We start from the raw sequence: 8,827 nt of genomic DNA, 5'->3' as shown, positions 1-8,827 counted from the left end.
TTCGAGTGTCAATGATAACCAAGGAAGAGAGACTTATCATATTGATGGGTTGCTTATGACGTAATCTTGCAGTTATATAAAAGTAATAGAACGGGTATTTCTTGTTTATTTGAAACTGTTATTAGCCTTGTTGATGTTTTTTAGTGCCCGTTTTTCATTATACATTGCTTTTATCGCCCATTTTCGCTGTAATTACTGCCCGTATTTTATTACAATAATATATATAATTGTCGTGGTAATACGGAGGCCAGTTTCCGATAAGAATAGGCTTAACCTTGAGAGAGAGAGAGAGGAGAGAGAGAGAGAGAGAGAGAGAGAGAGAGAGAGAGAGAAATTCAATAGCTTTGTCCCAAAAGCTGGCTTTTAATTATGGTCTCGGCAAAGGATTGTAGGAGAGAGAGGGAAAGAAAAAAAAAGACCCATGCCTTGAAAAGAGTGATCAGTCTTAATGTGTGAGTGTGCGTGTATGTGTGTGGGTGGGGGGGGGGGGGGGGGGGGGGCATTTCGGGGCGGGTTGTAGTTGAATGGTGTAAAGTCGTAATATACGTCTCTTGAAGCTTACATATGTAGGTCCTATAGGTATATATAATATATATATTATATATATAATAATTATATATATAGTATATATATTATATATATATATATATATATATATATCTTGAAACATACAACACTTACTAACCCACTATAGCACTGTTCAAATCGCTCAAATATCAGTTGCATATAAACGGAAGACTAGCACTGTGGACCCTGGTTTTTCACTTGTAAAAAGTTGATATATATTTCTATCATCGAATTAAATATTATCCTTCCGTGCTCTGAGTCATAGCAATAATGCTTTTTTTGTTTTTACTTCGCCACTTTAACAGTTATTTTGTAACAGCACAGGTCTAGCGTGCCGTCGTTCCCATTAAAAGTTGTGTAGGCCTATATCTGGAAAATAACTCTTAACAGTCTCATTACCGTCGACTCTTATAGTTAAAATAACTTTATTATTCTATAATTATAGGATTGTGAAAGGCAATAGTGATTCAAATCATATTTCTAATAAGTGGAGGCGTCTCTTACCATCTTTCCAGATCCTTTACAAGAGTTCCTCCTTCAAAGTCCTATCGTTTATCATCACCTCCGTTTTCTTTGAATGAATGGGGAAAGGGGGGGGGGGTTCCTTCATCAGGTCTCATCAGAATCCGTTCATCTGTTCTCGAGATATTCTGATGAAGGGTATATAATAGGACTATAATTAAGATGGTTATTGGAATTTTTTTTTTATAAATATTTCATGTTTACGAGTGAAACGTTATCATTGATTCAGTGTATGTATAGTGGTTGGAGTTGAACCCCCAATCTTCTCTGTTGAGAGAGAGAGAGAGAGAGAGCAGAGAGAGTGAGATTAGAGAGAGAGAGAGAGAGAGAGAGAGAGAGAGAGAGAGTGTCCTCGGGCTAATGGATCGTAAGGCATTATAGCTACGTATACCAAAGACATACGTCTAGGGACGTATATTTTTCTTCTTCTACGAAGTGTTTTCCTCCTACCGAGGCTCGAGATGTGATGTGTCTTTCCTGAATTTTTTTTCATTTAATTGTTTTTATGGTTTGTATTTCTATTAGAATGTTATTAGTTACGCTTTCAGTTTTATTCAGTTGTTATACTTTTGTTCAGTAATGTCTTCTTTCTACGATGGAGATTAGCTGTATATAGGTTTGATCTACAAGTCAAGCTTCGTCCACTTATAGTTAGCAAAAAATATTATTATTAATATTTTATTTTTTATTTATTTTATTTTATTTTATTTTTTATTTTATTTATTTATTTATTTATTTATTTTTTTTTTTTTTTTTTTTTTTGCTCTATAACAGTCCTCCAATTCGACTGGGTGGTCTTTATAGTGTGGGGTTCCGGGTTCCATCCTGCCTCCTTAGGAGTCCATCACTTTTCTTACTATGTGCGCTGTTTCTAGGATCACACACTTCTGCATGAGTCCTGGAGGTACTTCAGCCTCTAGTTTTTCTAGATTCCTTTTCAGGGATCTTGGGATCGTGCTTAGTGCTCCTATGATTATGGGTATGATTTCCACTGGCATATCCCATATCCTTCTTATTTCTATTTTCAGATCTCGATACTTATCCATTTTTTCCCTCTCTTTCTCTTCAACTCTGGTGTCCCATGATATTGCGACATCAATGAGTGAAACTTTCTTCTTGACTTTGTCAATCAACGGCACGTCTGGTCTATTTGCACGTATCACCCTATCTTTTCTGATACCATAGTCCCAGAGGATCTTTGCCTGATCGTTTTCTATCACTCCCTCAGGTTGGTGCTCGTACTATTTATTACTGCAAGGTAACTGATGCTTCTTGCACAGGCTCCAGTGGAGGGCTTTTGCCACTGAATCATGCCTCTTTTTGTACTGGTGCCGGGCATTCGCTTGCTATGTGGTTTATGGTTTCATTTTTCGTATTGCACTTCTATCGTATTTTGAACATATCTGGTTCTTAGGGCCTGATCTTGTGCCGCTGTTATCATTCCTTCAGTTTACTTCTTTAGCTCTCCCCTCTGTAACCATTGCCATGTGTCATCGCTGGCTAGTTCTTTAGTCTGTCTCATGTATTGTCCGTGCATTGATTTGTTGTGCCAGTCCTCTGTTCTGTTTGTTATTCTCCTGTCTCTGTATATTTCTGGGTCTTCGTCTACTTTTATTAGTCCTTCTTTCCCTCCGCCATGCCACTCTTTAGAAGCCACTCGTCTTCACTGGTTTTCAGATAGTGCCCCAGTGCTCTGTTCTCGATGTTGACGCAGTCCTCTATACTTAGTAGTCCTCTCCCCCCTTCCTTTCGTGTTATGTATAGTCTGTCCGTATTTGCTCTTGGGTGTAGTGCTTTGTGTATTGTCATATGTTTCCTGGTTTTCTGATCTATGCTGCGGAGTTCTGCCTTCGTCCATTCCACTATTCCTGCGCTGTATCTGATTACTGGCACTGCCCATGTGTTTATGGCTTTTATCATATTTCCGGCGTTGAGTTTTGACTTGAGTATCGCCTTGAGTCTCTGCATATATTCTTTCCTGATCGTGTCCTTCATCTCTTGGTGTTTTATATCCCCTCCTTCCATTATTCCCAGGTATTTGTATCCCGTCTCATCTATGTGTTTGATGTTGCTCCCATCTGGTAGCTTTATCACTTCAGTTCTCGCTACTTTGCCTTTTTGTATGTTGACTAAGGCGCATTTTTCTATTCCAAACTCCAGCCTGATGTCCCTAGATACAATCCTTACAGTCTGGATTAGGGTATCTATTTCCTTGATGCTCTTACCATATAGCTTGATGTCGTCCATGAACATCAGATGGTTGATTCTGTTGCCCCTTTTCTTGAGTTGGTACCCGGCATCCATCTTCTGTAGTACTTTTGTCATGGGAATCATGGCTACTACGAAGAGTAGTGGGGACAGTGAGTCGCCCTGGAAGATCCCTCTCCTTATATTAATCTCTGCTAGTGTTATTCCAGAGCTTGTAAGTATTGTATTCCAGTTGCGCATTGTATTTTTCAGGAAGCTGATGGTGTTTTCCTCGGCCCATATATTTTCAGGCATTCTATTAGCCATGTGTGTGGTATCATGTCGAAGGCTTTCTTATAGTCTATCCATGCCATGCTTAGGTTGGTTTTCCTTCTCCTACTGTTCTTCATTACCATTTTGTCTATCAGGAGCTGGTCTTTTGTGCCCCTACACTTCATTCTGCAGCCTTTCTGTTGGTGGGGGATGGTGTTTGTCTCCTCTAGGTAGTTGTATAGCCTTTCACTGATGATACCTGTTAGTAACTTCCACATTATTGGTAGGCAGGTGATAGGCCTGTAGTTACTGGCTATATTTCCCTTACTCTTGTCTTTTTGTACTAAGGATGTTCTTCCTGTGGTCATCCATTTGGGTGCATGGTGATTTGAGATACAATGCTGGAGTTGTTCTGCTATTCGTGGGTGTAGGGCCTTGAAGTTTTTGAGCCAGTATCCATGGACATTCATCGGGGGACCTGGGGCTTTCCAGTTTGGCATTTTTCTTTAGTTGGTGTCTGACTGTGTCTGTCGTGATCTCTGTGAATCTTTGTTTTATTCTTCCTGTTTCTTCTTCCTTGACTTCCTGGAGCCATGTTGCATGGAGCCATGTTGCATGTTTGTTGTGTGATACCGGATTGCTCCATATGTTTTCTTAGAGTCTCTTACTTGGTTCGGCTTCAGGGATTTCTTGGTGGTTGTCTTTCCCTCTTAGTTGGCTGTATAGTCTTTTCTGGTTGGTTCCGAATAGTTTGTTCTGTTTGTATCCCTTATTCCTGTTCATGTACCGTTGGATCTTATGTGCTTTGGCCTTAAGCCTCTGTTTTACATCTCCTATTGTGTTGTTTAGTCCCCTCTCTTGTACTTTGTATTTCTCGTTGAGTTCCTCCCTTGTTTCTTGCTTCTTAGCCTTTATCTCCCCATCTCTCTCAGTTTACTCCAAGTCCAGATCTCATCACCATGATTTGCTTTTCCAGGCGCCTTTTCCAAGGAGGTTGCTGTTTTGGTTTCTGTTGGGTTGGTTGTGCTGGTGGTGTTGGTGTTCGAATCCCCATCAGTTCTGCTACTAATCTTGCTCCTGCATAGTATGCCAAGTTATTTGTTTCTGTGATACTGGTGGTGTGTATTATGCCCATTATTTCATTGATCTCACTTGTTTTCTCCTTTAATTTCTTGCTTATTTTATTATTATTATTATTATTATTATTATTATTATTATTATTATTATTATTATTATTAAACAGCTTGATTACGTATAGATCGATTATATGACTCATTTTTGAACTGTAAACGAAGCGTGGAAAACTGTTAAATAACGCCCAAATATCAATTTAAATCTGTGAGGCTAAGAAAGTAGACGCCATTACGTAATATAATTCCTTTTTATTATATTCCACCAAGCACAAACATCCCCATGAATCAAGCTAAAGTAGCCTAAAAGCTAACACGCCATTTAACGACCAAATTACGTGATTAGCGGAAAGGCTTTTGTGAATTAGTACGATAATTTAAACAGAACTTATCGGATTTACGGTTGCTATTAAGAGCACCGTATTGATCAAGACAGAAAATATCGGAGTGATGTACGATAACCATTTGGTTTGGGTACGATACAGATGGTACCATAGGATGATGATGATGATGATTATTATTATTATTATTGAGTAGCTTACAATAGGTTGAAATAACTGGAATTAAACGAGGTAATTTTAAAGTACGATACTCAGACACGATAGTTTAGCAGGAGCGTAGGCTACGATCAAGATCATCCCAGATGTTCCACATTGTTCCACACCTCTATACACCTCAACGATTCGGCCCCTGCTGAACGGAACCTCTTTATTTACGGTTATTAAACAAATCTGGGCATTTAGATTGCGAGGTAATTGAGTTTCTTTCAGCTTTAAGGTCGGGGGATGAAAGGAAGTAGAAAAAAAAAAAGATGTCTTCAACGTATAAGTTTATTTTCGTTTTTATCTCCACTGAGGCCATAATACTTTCCCAATTTTAGACTTAGTGTCTTAAAATAGAGCTAATGTTACAGTACTACTTTATATATATATATATATATATATATATATATATATATATATTTACTTTCTACAGTAATTTGCATTAAAAAATAAATAGTAATTCAATGTTGGTCGATTCTGTGATCGAATAGCTGTAGTATAGGCCTAGTCGTGCAAAAATACGAAGTGGGTTTCCGTAACTGACGAAATTACTTTACGTAGATCTTTGACCTTTACTTCATAACTTTAATCCTGTTTTTTAGATTCCAAAGTGTTTTTTTTTCTTGTCGTGATAGATGTTGTGTTTCAGGAGTCTTCCTACAAGTTCCCAAGTGATGGTTCACGTACCATAAAAAAAAAAAAAGTATTCCACTCGGTTATTTTGACAGCTGATTTCGGCACAAAAGACGAAGAGCTAAATGGTCAATGGTTTCTTTTGAAAGCATTTTTATTTAAAGCTCCAACTCCAGTTGTCAAATATATTTTGACAGCACTGAATGCCAGAAGTCTAGGCCTACATTTTTTTTAACACGACCTAATCCGAAGCTTCGACCTATGAGAGGGACTTATTCGAAAATGCAATACACTGTGACCTATAAAGTCCAAGAAAGGGACTTTTTCGAAAATGTGATACGTTGACGACCATTTGAAGTCCAAAGAAAAGTCTTCTTAAGTCCCCAAATGTGTTTTCCATAAAGAACGTTGTAAAGCCGGACTTCACGTCCTTGTAGGACATTTCCATAGAGGGTATTTTGCTAACCGTTCAAAAGTCCAGAATGGAAGTCCGTAAGGAAAGTCCTGAATTGGCCTTTCCCAAGGGCAGGCATACTGGAAGTCCGAGCAAGGGCGCGAAAGGGGGAGCCTTTTGCACGAGTGAGTATAGGAGTTCCGCTTCAAACCAGCCACAGGACACCGACGTCCTACGCGTCCTGAGGGGGAGGGTTGGCGGGCGGGTGGGGGGGAGTTGGGTTCCTTCCTTCAACACCCAGCGTCAAACCTTGGCCCAGAGAGAGAGAGAGAGAGAGAGAGAGTTGTCCATTCCTCAATATATGTTGCTCCTCCATTCGTGTATAAAGATCCTATACAGCGTCTAACTGTAGGATTATTTGTCTAGTGCAGCTGCGAAATACACACGTGTATATGGTATTGATTTGACGTTCTCTCTCTCTCTCTCTCTCTCTCTCTCTCTCTCTCTCTCTCTCTCTCTTTTGCTGTTTATCGTCCACTGTCTCTCCCGCTGTCATTCATGTATATGATCTTTTTCATCTATTTAGTTTTCGGTTTGAGTCTCTCTCTCTCTCTCTCTCTCTCTCTCTCTCTCTCTCTCTCTCTCTCTCTCTCTCTCTCTCTCTCTCAAGTGGCCCTCCAATGGCTGACATTAATAAGCATCGGTGGTTCAGTGGTAGAATTCTCGCCTGCCACGCGGGAGGCCCGGGTTCGATTCCCGGCCGATGCAATATAGTTTTTTAGACGCTGCATTGGATGTTTTAATTTCGTTAAAATCTTCCATTAATTCCACGGGAATTACACACATTTCATGAAATCATTTGATTAATGTATACTTCACAATTTCTGCATGCTTTACCCTTCTGTTTACTTGTATCGAAATCCACACTTCTTGACCATAAAGGAGATGTTGGCTCAACTGCCCCTTTTATATAATCCGTCCATGCCGAACTTTTTTTTTTCTCCACGGATATCCAACTTGTCTTTATGGAAATTTTATTGCATTAATTGCCATAAAGTCTTCGCTGTGTGTATAATTATGCGGATTAAATTTATACCTAGTTCGACGCTGTCGTATGTTACTTCTGTGTTTTTGTTTTATATCTTTTTATGAGCTTTTATTGCAGGCATGGCTTGCTTGCACGTTGTGGTTTATATATATATATATATATATATATATATATATATATATATATATATATATATATATATATATATGTATATATAGGCATATATGTCATGTCTGTGCTATATTTTGAAAATGAAAATTGCTTAAAAAGGGGGGTGGGGTGGAGAGAGAGAGAGAGAGAGAAAAACACTCTAATATATCGTGAAAGTCTCTCATTTTGCAACGATCTGCAGAGTTTATAGCGCCGTAGAGACCCGCCAGAATACATAGTTGCCACGTTTTAATTTTTTGGGAAAAAAAAATTATCAGTTATTTCTGTAAAACTTCGTAAAGAATAAACTTGGTTTGAATTATTTGTTATTTCTCAAGATTTTAACATTTGCTCTCATAATTTTAGTTTTCTCTTGAAGAAAACTATGACGCCGGATTTGTCTGTCTGTTCGAACTTTTTTTTTTCTGTCCACCCTCAAATCTGAAAAAAAAAAAAAAACTATTGAGGTTAGAGGGCTGCAAATTGGCATGTTGATCACCCACCCCCCAACCATCAAACATACCAAATTCCAGGCCTCTAGCCTGGGATAGGCCGCCACCGGGCCGTGGTTAAAGTTTCGTAGGCGGCTCATCCAGCAATATACCGAGACCATCACTAGTTTACTCTTGGTATTGAAACACTTTACAAAATGAAAGACATTTTATTCGTTTATAAAATTTATTTCTTTGAGATTTTAAACTTCTCTTGAATGAATGCCACGTGTATCTCTCGGAGTCGGCTGGCCTTATGCCAACTCCCCGGGTTTTCGTAATTAATTTTTTTTGCATGAGAAAGTTTATGTCACAAATCATAAAAAAAAAAGAATGGGAGACACAGAATTTTTGTTTATATTTGCATTTTTATGCCTGTGATTTGAATATGCGTTTATATTTATAATTTTATTACTCTTATTTTTTTTTCTTAATACGTTTATATCTATAATTTTGCTACTCTTATTGTAATTTTTCTTAAAATACTATTTTATTTTTATTGTTGTAATTTTATGCCTGTGATTTGAATATACGTTTTTATTTTAATTTTTATTACTTTGGTTTCAAATTTTTAAATGCTATTTTATTTTTATTATTGCAATTTGATGATGAATGGGATTTGAATATACTTTTATATTTATAATAATTTATACTCTTATTTTAATTTTTCTTAATACTAATTTATTTTTATTATTGTAATTTGATGCATGGGATTTGAATATACTTTTATATTTATAATTTAATTACTCTTATTTTAATTTTTCTTAATACTAATTTATTTTTATTATTGTAATTTTATACCTGTAATTTGAATATACTTTTATATTTATAATTTTACTACTCTTTTATTTTAATTTCTCTTAATACAATATATTTTATCTTTATTATCG

The 8,827-nt window shown here is 37.3% G+C and overlaps 1 non-coding gene across 1 annotated transcript; it reads left to right on the top strand.

The window, feature by feature from the left end:
• The first annotated feature begins 6,945 nt into the window (after window positions 1-6,945).
• Window positions 6,946-7,016, top strand: Trnag-gcc (transfer RNA glycine (anticodon GCC)). The gene has a single exon. It is a non-coding gene; the product is annotated as a tRNA-Gly (tRNA).
• Window positions 7,017-8,827: the final 1,811 nt, after the last annotated feature.

The sequence above is a fragment of the Macrobrachium nipponense genome, chromosome 25 (genome assembly GCF_015104395.2).
Source record: "Macrobrachium nipponense isolate FS-2020 chromosome 25, ASM1510439v2, whole genome shotgun sequence".
NCBI classification, from domain to species: Eukaryota; Metazoa; Arthropoda; class Malacostraca; order Decapoda; family Palaemonidae; genus Macrobrachium; species Macrobrachium nipponense.
The sequence above is the reverse complement of the archived record's forward strand: the minus strand, read 5'-3'. Positions and strand labels throughout refer to the sequence as shown.